Below are 12,500 nucleotides of genomic sequence, written 5' to 3' on the forward strand. Positions count from 1 at the left end.
TCGAGGCAATCGGAATCGCCTGTAACCAGAATGAGTGGTGCCTCTTCATTGACAGCTCATCCAGGAGCCTCAAAGCCGTGCTGTTCCATAATGGTAAAAAGTACCCATCTCTTCCCCTGCTTCACTCGGTGCACCTCAAAGAGGATTACAACAGCATCAAGACCTTGCTGGACGCCTTGAGGTATGATGAGTACGGCTGGGAGGTCATAGGAGACTTCAAAATGGTGGCATTCCTGATGGGTCTCCAAGGCGGTTTTACCAAGTTTCCCTGCTATCTTTGCCTTTGGGACAGCAGGGACACCAAGGCGCACTACCACAGGCGGGACTGGCCACAGCGGACTGAGTTCTCTGTGGGGAGGAACAACGTCAAGTGGGAGCCACTGGTGGACCCCCGGAAGGTGCTGATGCCACCACTGCACATCAAACTGGGCCTTATGAAACAATTTGGCAGAGCTCTAGATAAGGAGTCGGCAGCCTTCAAGTACCTTCAAGACTTCTTCCCTAAGCTGTCTGAGACAAAGGTCAAAGCCGGTGTCTTCGTCGGACCACAGATAAAGAAGATCCTGGAGTGCAATGAATTCCCCAAGAAGCTCACTAGTAAGGAGAAAGCGGCTTGGAACAGCTTTGTTGCAGTGGTTCGGGGCTTCCTGGGCAATCACAAGGCCGAAAACTATGAAAGCCGCTACCAAGGACAGTATAACGAGAACATGATGGGAGACTACATTTGGGGGCTGATTCATGAAAGTGATTTACAGTATAATCGTAAATCTCGAAAAACTACTCACTTCTAAATCTTTTGTAGTCATTTTTGTATTACTTTAGTATAAATACATGTTAATTTGGATTCATATGTTGTTTTTTTCTGACTTTATGTGAACGAAAAGACACAAATTCACCCGTTTTCTCATTGGAAATAGGTACATTTCAAAATATCACTGTCCTGGTCACAAAAGCAAAGTTTGTGGGGAATAATAGCCATTTTCTATACTTTTGAGGCATAAGCAATTAGGAAATAACACTTACTACCCAGGAACAAAAATTGTGTTACATAGTGTAATAGGTGTCCAATGCAGAATGCAGCGGGTTTTAAAATCTCTGGCTGCAGTTTAATACTCTAGTTTAATAAACTAGGAACACTACTTTATCAGTGACATAAAAATGACATTGAGAAAGACTTCCAGTCAAAATGTTTGTCAAATCATTTTCTTTATACTACTACTAAAACACTAGGGAGTCAAAGATCTTAGTCAGCTTCAACATATCTAGAGAAAAAGTGCGAGTAGGAGTTTCGAAAGACAGAACTCATTCGTACAGAGGCTGCAATGCTAAATATTAATTTTTCGATTCTCAAATACTGCCTGCAACTATTATGACTCCTCAAAAGACAAAAAGACAGGAAGACAAAAAAGCAGCACCACTGAGAATACTTGTCACTTGCCAGGAGAACGTCTCTGAAAGTTTCCAACAAAGACTTTTTCCAGCAGCTGAGGGCCTAAACAGCCTTTGAAAAGCAGCTCATTTGTCACTGCCTTTTTCTGGCAGTACGGGGGCTGAAAGGAGGCACAGTTCCCCTCTCATCCAAAGGACAATGGAAATGTCTTTACTTGGCCCCTTTTCTAATACATATCGAGCGCAATTAAACAACAGCATCCATTAGTGTCTGCGATACAGCATGGGATTGAAATGTAATTTCACTCAGCACTTTTGTAGCTGCTGTCACAAGTCACCCTAAAACCCATTCTCTCTTGTACAAGGTGCTAGCTCTTTTTGAATGGAAGGCTTATGCTGCAAAAGTATATGGGCCTTCAATAGAACCAACTTTATTTCTTGGGGCTTCCCCAAGAATGATGGAGATGATAATGAGACTTGGGAACCCATTGATATGAAAAATAGTGAACAGGGTAGAACTGCAGTTTATACATCATTTGAGTTTGGTAACACAGACTCCACTGGTCCGTCTCCTGGAAGATCTTGCTGCGAAGCTGACTGCTGGTGTTGTATTCAGAGCCTTGAGTTTGGATGACTGTCCTTTCTTTGTGCTGTTTTATATTTCAAGACATACTTCTCTAAAAAGAGGGTGAGCATAATCTTGAATTTATATTTCACCTGTATTGATGCACAATGCTATAAGGATAGGATCATTATATTAGCTTTAGAGAGGATGCTTGTATGCTTTAGGATAGTTTTGGGTGCTTTTAGACTGACTAAAAGTATGAGTTGTAACCATATTGCTTTATAGTATTAATGCTGTTAGTTTGCAAAGACTGCCTGGATTGTCAGCATTCTAGGATTCGATGTCGATCTGTGATCAGATCATTTTAAGGGTTAATAAACCGAAGGAGTAAATATAAACTTTGATTCATTAAACTTTGAATAAACTGAGTCTGTTTGATTATTCTTGATTGAAGGTTGCCTGGGTATGTGAAAATCTGTAAGCCAGTACACGAACGATCCACTACAAGAGTTTAAACCATCTATTTGTCCTCCTGTAGCCTCCCCTAGTTCTATTAAATTAAAGAAGTGCTCGACCGTAACACTGCGCTCCAGATAAGGTTTTGGATCATTGAGTAATGTACTCTCCAATTTAGACACTATGTGAGTAAAATGTAATTTGGGTGGGTAAAATGCAACATTACCTTGAAGTCATGTGCACTTTCAATAAATACTGTACATACTTTAATGCTAACTTATAGGGTATGAATTTACTGCAGCTTTACATTTTAACTGTAATGTTACTTTCAACTACTACTGAACTAATACTTGTGCACAAGTGCACTCACTCTCAGGTTCATTGTCCACAAACCCGGTTTTGTATAACCCTTAATCTACTCCTCCACCCTCATTTTAGGGCTCTAACTGTATTTGATATTAGGCTGCTATTCATTCAACTCCCTAAGGCTCTCTTCTGCAACATTGTCTAACAAGGCTCATGTTAATATCTTGGATTCATGTCTGCTGTATATCCTGGATTCATTTTAACAGGCTCTGTATCTTTATTAGCTTTATTTTTAATGAGCTAGTGCTGCATTGCGCACAGTGCTATCCAGTGCATAAATTATGTAACTGCGCTTTCATTAAATGTTTTTTTTTTTTTTTTTATTGCATGGCATCTTGTGGGACTACATTTTCAGGAGATGTAGTCTCGTACCTGTTTCATATCCTCTTATCTCACTCATTCTCTTTTGTTTCTGCTTAGCTTATTATTTACCACGCTAACAAAATATCCCTGCAAAAAATGTCCTTTTACAACCACGTCTAAAAGCTGAATATCTAAAGTGAGTGATGCTCACCCCTAGTCCTAGTTATTGAATTCTAGTATAATTGCAGATGTGAGGGACCCATGAAAGTACCATGGAATGACTCATTTCACTTGTGCCCCAGACACAGACGTCTCTGGCAGCAGCTACCGTATTTATCTAGTCTCTGTGTTCCCTGACTGATACTAAATTAGGCTGTTGTTTTCTCCACCCATAGAAACCAGAAGTGGTGTAACCCTATTGCTGTTCTCTCATGCAATTCTCTCATGCAAATCACTTGCAAACTCCCCTAATCTAACACTCGCTGTGCCTACAGTACCACAGCTGTATGGCCAGCTTAGTTTATCTCCCATATGTAATACAGTCCTATTAAACTTATCTGAACTGATACCCACAGTCAGCACAAGCAAAGTGCTTAGCTCCTGGTAAGATAATGCTGCAGAAAAAAACTACCCTGGACCATACAGGTTTCATTCATCCTAGCGTACGCTTTTGTTATCAAAGCCAGTTTGCATAATACTAGCTGAACTTTGTAATATGTAAAGGGCACCTGACAAGGAGATGTTGAAGGAATGCTGGGCTAGCAGTCAATGGAGGGAAGCAACACTCTGAATCTGAAGTTGAAGATTCCTGTACCCTGTTACCTTGGCAACTAAGTATTCATGCATATTATACATACAGACGTGCTCAAATTTGTTGGTACCCTTACAGCTCATTGAAATAATGCTTCATTCCTCCTGAAAAGTGATGAAATTAAAAGCTATTTTATCATGTATACTTGCATGCCTTTGGTATGTCATAGAATAAAGCAAAGAAGCTGTGAAAAGAGATGAATTATTGCTTATTCTACAAAGATATTCTAAAATGGCCTGGACACATTTGTTGGTACCCCTTAGAAAAGATAATAAATAATTGGATTATAGTGATATTTCAAACTAATTCGTTTCTTTAATTAGTATCACACATGTCTCCAATCTTGTAATCAGTCATTCAGCCTATTTAATGGAGAAAAGTAGTCACTGTGCTGTTTGGTATCATTGTGTGCACCACACTGAACATGGACCAGAGAAAGCAAAGGAGAGAGTTGTCTGAGGAGATCAGAAAGAAAATAATAGACAAGCATGGTAAAGGTAAAGGCTACAAGACCATCTCCAAGCAGCTTGATGTTCCTGTGACAACAGTTGCAAATATTATTAAGAAGTTTAAGGTCCATGGAACTGTAGCCAACCTCCCTGGGCGCGGCCGCAAGAGGAAAATCGACCCCAGATTGAACAGAAGGATAGTGCGAATGGTAGAAAAAGAACCAAGGATAACTGCCAAAGAGATACAAGCTGAACTCCAAGGTGAAGGTACGTCAGTTTCTGATCGCACCATCCGTCGCTTTTTGAGCGAAAGTGGGCTCCATGGAAGAAGACCCAGGAGGACTCCACTTTTGAAAGAAAAACATAAAAAAGCCAGACTGGAATTTGCTAAAATGCATATTGACAAGCCACAATCCTTCTGGGAGAATGTCCTTTGGACAGATGAGTCAAAACTGGAGCTTTTTGGCAAGTCACATCAGCTCTATGTTCACAGACAAAAAAATGAAGCTTTCAAAGAAAAGAACACCATACCTACAGTGAAACATGGAGGAGGCTCGGCTATGTTTTGGGGCTGCTTTGCTGCGCCTGGCACAGGGTGCCTTGAATCTGTGCAGGGCACAATGAAATCTCAAGACTATCAAGGCATTCTGGAGCGAAACGTGCTGCCCAGCGTCAGAAAGCTCTGTCTCAGTCGCAGGTCATGGGTCCTCCAACAGGCTAATGACCCAAAACACAAAGCTAAAAGCACCCAAGAATGGATAAGAACAAAACATTGGACTATTCTGAAGTGGCCTTCTATGAGTCCTGATCTGAATCCTATCGAAGATCTATGGAAAGAGCCGAAACTTGCAGTCTGGAGAAGGCACCCATCAAACCTGAGACAGCTGGAGCAGTTTGCTCAGGAAGAGTGGGCCAAACTATCTGTTAACAGGTGCAGAAGTCTCATTGAGAGCTACAGAAAACGTTTGATTGCAGTGATTGCCTCTAAAGGTTGTGCAACAAAATATTAGGTTAGCGGTCCCATCATTTTTGTCTATGCCATTTTCATTTGTTTTATTATTTACAATATTATGTTGAATAAAAAATCAAAAGCAAAGTCTGATTTCTATTAAATATGGAATAAACAATGGTGGATGCCAATTACTTTTGTCAGTTTCAAGTTATTTCAGAGAAAATTGTGCATTCTTCGTTTTTTGTGGAGGGGTACCAACAAATTTGAGCACGTCTGTAATTAAGCTAAGATTTTAAAGTTGTTCTGCAATAAGAGGTTATTACTGCTTTAAAGGAGTCAATAACAAAACAATCTGTCATGTTCAACTTGTCAGCCCGTTGGGGTTGAAATTATAAATCACCAGGTCTGTTCATGTTTAAGATACAAACCCAGACAGTTGCAAAACCTCTTTGTTTTCCTTCCATTTGCTTTACAAGACTATTTCTTGTCAAATTCAGTTTCTTCTAAAGCTAAACAGATTACTTAGTATGCCCAGAATTAAGGATAAGTGGAGGGCTAACTTACTATACGTGCTTCTGTATTTCCGGCTTCTAAGTTTTCCATATATCTAGTTTATCCAATTGTGATGAAACCTTGATATGCTTGTGGCAGGGTATAGTGTCACTTGTTATTATTATTAATATTAGTAAGACCCAACTTGACAAAATTTAGATCATGTTGCCATGGTGTGCATAAGGGCTCTACTATAGCATTATAAAACTAGCACACAAAAAACACTAAAACAGAAGTAGTTTAATAATATTGGTTAACTAATATTGCTGTCAGGGCAAACTTTTAACTTTTGCCAACTATTTTCTACTTTATCTAGGAAAAATAACTGCATCGCTGTAGAAAAGAAAATGATATCTGTAGGTATTAAAGATGGGCCTTTGCTTCCAATATGAATGCATTGGAATATAAAGCACAATACAAATGACAAAGTCTGACCTATTCTACCCTTTATTTCCCTTGTACTATTATCTAATCTATTTCTCTTCTTGAAATATGCTGCAGTTTTCATATTTACACCAGGAAACTAATTTGGTGATAAGTGTCATGGATCAACTACCAAGGCTTTTCAGAATCGCTCACAAAGAAAATAGTCCAAGAGGCATCAAGAGACTGAACTCCCTTTTCTTGGATCGTTCCAGTGCACAGCTATTTCTCCTCGTTCTCCTTGTTTTCTCTATCCCTCCCCATTCCTTTGCTCCCTCTATCTATGTCTTTCATTTCCCCTCCCTCTCTTTCTTACCCCATGCATTTCCCTGCAGGCTCTGAGGCCTTAGCTCCGTTCCGCAAATGTATTTAATAACACAAGATATTAATACAAACTGCATTCCCATTAGCAGTGCAAAGATAAGCTTGCTTGAATGTATTTATTTTATTTGCTTTAAATTGAATGGGATGGCACAAATCTGCTGGAACCTTTCCCAAGGAAATTGATCTAGTCTCAATTTACAGATGCTTTACAAATATATATATATACACATACTTTTTTGTTGCAAATTGCAATCCAGGAAGTGTAAGTTCTCTTTCTGTCAAGCTGTGCGAATTTAACAAAATGTGTAAGAGTTAAACGAAATGTTGACTTTCTGCATGACATTGGTTTAAATATACCCAGCTAGTGGCAGTACACAGGTAGGGGTTATGAACGTCATTTATTTCCATTGTAGATGGAAGCAGTTCCAGTTTTTCTTCATTAGTGCTGAAGTTGCTCAAAGTTGTTAAAAAGTTAAAAAAAAAAAAAGTACCATCTGAGTAGCAAAACCTTAGGCCCCTTTTAACAAAACTTTAACTTTTATTTATCAAAACAGCCTGTAAAATACATTCTCTGGTCTCGAACACCGCTGTGAGACACTAAAATAATACAATTAATGGATAATCACAAAAACGTACATAACAAAAACATTATAACAGTAATGCATTTGAAATAAATGAACTTATTACAGTACATTGTGTGTAGGGTGTCTCTCTTTGTATGAGAGAGGTCATCTCGTGCAATTTGGGTGCCTTTAATATACTCTGTAGGAGATGAAATCCCCAGCGATGTAAGTTAATGACAATGTTAGATTCGGGAGGGTGTCTGTGCCTGTGTGTACATCCATCTGTCTGTATGTCACACTTCCATTGTTACTTGTATCTTGAGACGTTATCCCATGTTCTGTAAATCAGTCATTTGAATTTACTTTGCTATGATACCAAAACTTCATTTTCTTAACTAATGACCTCTTGGTGTTAAACAGCACTTATTCAGTTTCATTTGCCATTTCCTATTCTTCAGTGCATACTGTTGATATGTCTACAACTGCTGCTAGATCTAATTTTGTAGCGGCGTGACAGGCGATGCGTGTTACTGACATGCTTGTTTTGTTTTTGATAGAGTGCTTTCACAAGGGGTTGAGTGGCTTGCTGTGGGAGCTTGACATCACGTTGAAGTCTTCAAGTCTTTAAAAGAGTTGCAGTCATTTTGGATTCGTTTACGGTGTAGCCACGCGTGAAGGTACATAAAAAAATAATAATAATAAAAAAAATCACTGCTATGGTCACCAAAACGGTTTGATTAGAATGTTGAGAGGAATGAGCATAACACAGACTCTAACAATTCAGACAGCTCGATTTGCAGGTATATGCTTTTTAGACAGCAAGGCTTTTCTGTGTTTTGTGCAATTCTGATAAATGCAGAGTTCAGATGGATTTGCGTGGATGAGCAAACTGTAGGAAAGAAAGTTCCCCCCCCCCCAAAACAAAACAAAAACAAGTGCAATAAACTACACTAAGAGATCTATCAAAGCAATGTCTAAATGTGGTCGGTATAATTATACCGTAGCTAATCTAAAGTTACAATGAAGTTAAAGATTTATGGCCTCTACACACCGGACGTGATGTGAATAGCGAAACTGTGCAGCGATGCGACAAAATTAATATTAACCATACTTTTGATAAGTATCTTTCTCACCACAGGCGACACCACAGGCGATGTGTAGGCAACACCAGGACGAAACACTTGACCGACGTGAAATAAATACGAGAGTTAATATTGCTAATAAGAGGTAGAACAATTGAATTTTTATCTATTTTTATTTAGTAGTCGCCAATTGCTTTTTTTTATTTTCTCCAAATTTAGAATAGCCAAATATTTTTAGGATCAGCTCACCGCTACCACCCCGGCGCTGGCTCGGAAGCGGCGAAGATGAACACACGCTGTCCTCTGAAGCGTGTGCCGTCAGCCGCCCGCTTCTTTTCACACTGCAGACCCACCATGTAGCCAGCCCAGAGCTACAGCGTCGGAGGACAACGCAGCTCTCGGGCAGCTTACAGGCAAGCCCGCAGGCGCCCGGCCAGACTACAGGGGTCGCTGGTGTGCGGTGAGCCGAGGGCACCCTGGCCGACCTAAGCCCAGGCTATAGGGCGCATCCTGCACTCCATACGGAGTGCCTTTACCAGATGCGCCACTGATTTTAAAATATTGGTTAGCACTCCTTAAACATTTTTAAACAGTACAGCACTTTAGAACAGCCCTCTCCTCCATGCTGGTATGTAATTTATAGCTTTTATGAAAATAATTGGATACTCATTTTCACAGATCTTCCTTTCTTTCTTTTCACACACAATGGCACACTGTCACAAAGACGGCCAGAGTGGGTGGCGTCAGACCAGAAGCAGGAAGGAATACAGAGAGACTTGGGGTTGTGATGAGCTGAGTGCAATGGCTGCACTCAGCGTTTATTAACAAATAAAAGGTTTGAACAATGGAATACAAAACAGGACACGGCACTTGACGCCAAAATAAACAGACAGACAAAACGACTAAACACTTAACAAACGGTGCACGGAGACAAACAAACACGGTGAGTACAAAACACTTATAATTATTATTATCACTTATTTTAACTCCTTTCTCTCTCACCCGTTCTCCTCTTCCGAACACCCAACCCTGACTGACTAAAAATGTGCCTATTTATACTGTTGTGCTGGGATTCAATTACTAATTAATTATTCACTTGAATCCCAGCACGTGAATTAATTCTGTGCAACCCCGTGCTCACGTATTACATTTAACCAGCACGTGAAGTGATTTGTGCCCTCCTCGTGCCTACATACAAATCTACACTTTTTAAATATACGTGAAACACAGACCCGTTTATATCCTGTGTACCAATCTATACACCAACATTAACACACAGAACACACAAATGCACACAGGGGCGGGGCACTTTGCCACATATACCCCCCCTTGTGCGCAGCACACATGGCCTCAACGGCCACCTCCCCCCTTAAATACCCAGCAGTCCAGGCCAAAGTCTCGGGCTGGGAAGGGAGGCTTCAGTGGGCCCATGGCTGGCCATGCTGTCAGCACCCCTGCCGGTAGTGGCACGGCTGACAGCCTGTTGGTTTGCTCCTGCAGCGAAACTGCTGCTGGGGAGCAGGTCTCCAGACCTCCCCCACGATCTCCGGCAGCGAAACTGCTGTAGTGGGAGCAGGTCTCCTGACCTCCCCCACGATCTCCGGCAGCGAAACTGCTGCTGGGGTTGGTGGTCTCCAGACCTCCTCCCCCTTCTTCGTGGCCGGCAGCTCCTCTTTCTGGGGCTCCGGCCACCGTACTCCCTGCGGAGGTACGGGCAGCAGAGGCAGCTCCTGCTCCTCTGCTCCGGGCGGTGGCGGAGGCAGAGGCAGCTCCAGCTCCTCTGCTCCTGGCGGTGGTGGAGGCAGAGGCAGCTCCAGCTCCTCTGCTCCTGGCGGTGGTGGAGGCAGAGGCAGCTCCAGCTCCTCTGCTCCTGGCGGTGGTGGAGGCGATGGGGCTGATGCTGGCCACTCAGAGGGAGGCTGTGGCGGTGCTGGCTCCCTCTGCTGTGGCGGCTGGGCATGTGCGCGTCGTGCTGCCTTCAACAGCATAGCTAGAGACTGCTGGGGGACACCAGCATCCTGCCCTTCTCCCCCCCAAAAATTTTCAGGGGGTTGAGCCTGTAACTCCTCCCCTTCTGGCTCTTGGGACGGCACCAGCAGGTATTCACCCTCTGCTGGTGGAGGTGGGACCAGCAGGCATTCTCCCTCTGCTGGCAGCTTGGGTCCTAGGGCTGTGGACGCACCGACTTCCCTCTCTTCGGGCTGTGGACGCACCGACTCCTCCCTTTTGGGCTGTGGACGCCCCGACTCCTCCCTGTTGGGCTGTGGATGCACCGACTCCTCCCTATTGGGCTGTGGACGCACCGACTCCTCCCTTTTGGGCTGTGGACGCACCGACTCCTCCCTTTTGGGCTGTGGACGTTCGGGCTCCCCCCACTCAGGCGTAGGACGTTCGGGCTCCTCCCACTCAGGCGTAGGACGTTCGGGCTCCTCCCGCTCAGGCGTAGGACGTTCGGGCTCCTCCCGCTCAGGCGTAGGACGTTCGGGCTCCTTCCGCTTGGGCTGTGGACGCTCAGGCTCCTCCCGTTTGGGCTGTGGACGCTCAGGCTCCTCCCATTTGGGCTGTGGATGCTCAGGCTCCTCCCGCTTGGGCTGTGGACGCTCAGGCTCCTCCCGCTTGGGCTGTGGACGCTCAGGCTCCTCCCGCTTGGGCTGTGGACACTCAGGCTCCTCCCGCTTGGGCTGTGGACGCTCAGGCTCCTCCCCATAACTGCGGAAGGGACAGTGGGCGAACAGGTGATCCTGGTCGCAGAGGAGGCACCCCGGCGATGGCTTGTTACATCGCCGTGGATGCCTGGCCCTTAGGCGGCACTCCTCCTCCCTGTCCTTCACCTCTTTATCTGTCTCTGCCTCCCGCTTGGGCTGTGGAGGCAAAACCAGCAGGCATTCACCCTCTGCTGGTGGAGATGGGGACAGCAGGTACTCCTCTGCTAGTGGTCCTGTTACCTGGGCTGCTGTTCCGTTGATGGTTGCCTCCAGGTAGCTGAGGAGAAACTCCACACCTTCCTCCAAGGTGTTTGGGGTGTGTTCCTGCTGATAGGCCTCCCATCTCTCACTGTCCATCATCCACAGGGCCCGGACGACTATGGGCAGAGACTGGGCCTCCAGCCCAGCATTCTCCAGGAACCAGTCCCGCCATTTTGTGGCGTCTTCTGCCATTATATATATATATATATATATATATATATATTTTTTTTTTTTTTTTTTTTTAAACAAAACCCCTCCTGGTCTGACGCTTGGAGGCGCGGCTATCCCACGATGACACCACGTGTCACAAAGACGGCCAGAGTGGGTGGCGTCAGACCAGAAGCAGGAAGGAATACAGAGAGACTTGGGGTTGTGATGAGCTGAGTGCAATGGCTGCACTCAGCGTTTATTAACAAATAAAAGGTTTGAACAATGGAATACAAAACAGGACACGGCACTTGACGCCAAAATAAACAGACAGACAAAATGACTAAACACTTAACAAACGGTGCACGGAGACAAACAAACACGGTGAGTACAAAACACTTATAATTATTATTATCACTTATTTTAACTCCTTTCTCTGGCGTCAGACCAGAAGCAGGAAGGAATACAGAGAGACTTGGGGTTGTGATGAGCTGAGTGCAATGGCTGCACTCAGCGTTTATTAACAAATAAAAGGTTTGAACAATGGAATTCAAAACAGGACACGGCACTTGACGCCAAAATAAACAGACAGACAAAACGACTAAACACTTAACAAACGGTGCACGGAGACAAACAAACACGGTGAGTACAAAACACTTATAATTATTATTATCACTTATTTTAACTCCTTTCTCTCTCACCCGTTCTCCTCTTCCGAACACCCAACCCTGACTGACTAAAAATGTGCGTCTATATATACTATTGTGCTGGGATTCAATTACTAATTAATTATTCACTTGAATCCCAGCACGTGAATTAATTCTGTGCAACCCCGTGCTCACATATTACATTTAACCAGCACGTGAAGTGATTTGTGCCCTCCTCGTGCCTACATACAAATCTACACTTTTTAAATATACGTGAAACACAGACCCGTTTATATCCCGTGTAACAATCTATACACCAACATTAACACACGCAACACACAACATACATACACAGAACACACAAATGCACACAGGGGCGGGGCACTTTGCCACACACACACTCATTTATTATTATTTATTTCTTAGCAGATGCCCTTATCCAGGGCAACTTACAATTGTTACAAGATACCACATTATTTTTACATACAATTACATTATTTTTTTA

At 43.4% G+C, this 12,500-nt stretch overlaps 1 protein-coding gene across 4 annotated transcripts in view; it reads left to right on the forward strand.

The window, feature by feature from the left end:
- LOC117425428 (immunoglobulin superfamily member 21-like) overlaps positions 1-12,500 on the forward strand; it is a 139,124-nt gene that overhangs the window by 62,514 nt on the left and 64,110 nt on the right. The window contains exon 2 of one of the 4 annotated variants that reach the window (XM_058993314.1): positions 7,711-7,830. The exons of 2 other annotated variants lie outside the window; for them this stretch is intronic. The gene's annotated coding sequence lies outside the window, so the exon portion shown is untranslated. Of the gene's footprint in view, positions 1-1,926; positions 2,078-7,710; positions 7,831-12,500 lie in introns of those variants that run through there. One more of the 4 variants, XM_058993315.1, reaches the window with a different exon arrangement.

This window comes from Acipenser ruthenus, chromosome 20, assembly GCF_902713425.1.
Source record: "Acipenser ruthenus chromosome 20, fAciRut3.2 maternal haplotype, whole genome shotgun sequence".
In the NCBI taxonomy this organism is placed as follows: Eukaryota; Metazoa; Chordata; class Actinopteri; order Acipenseriformes; family Acipenseridae; genus Acipenser; species Acipenser ruthenus.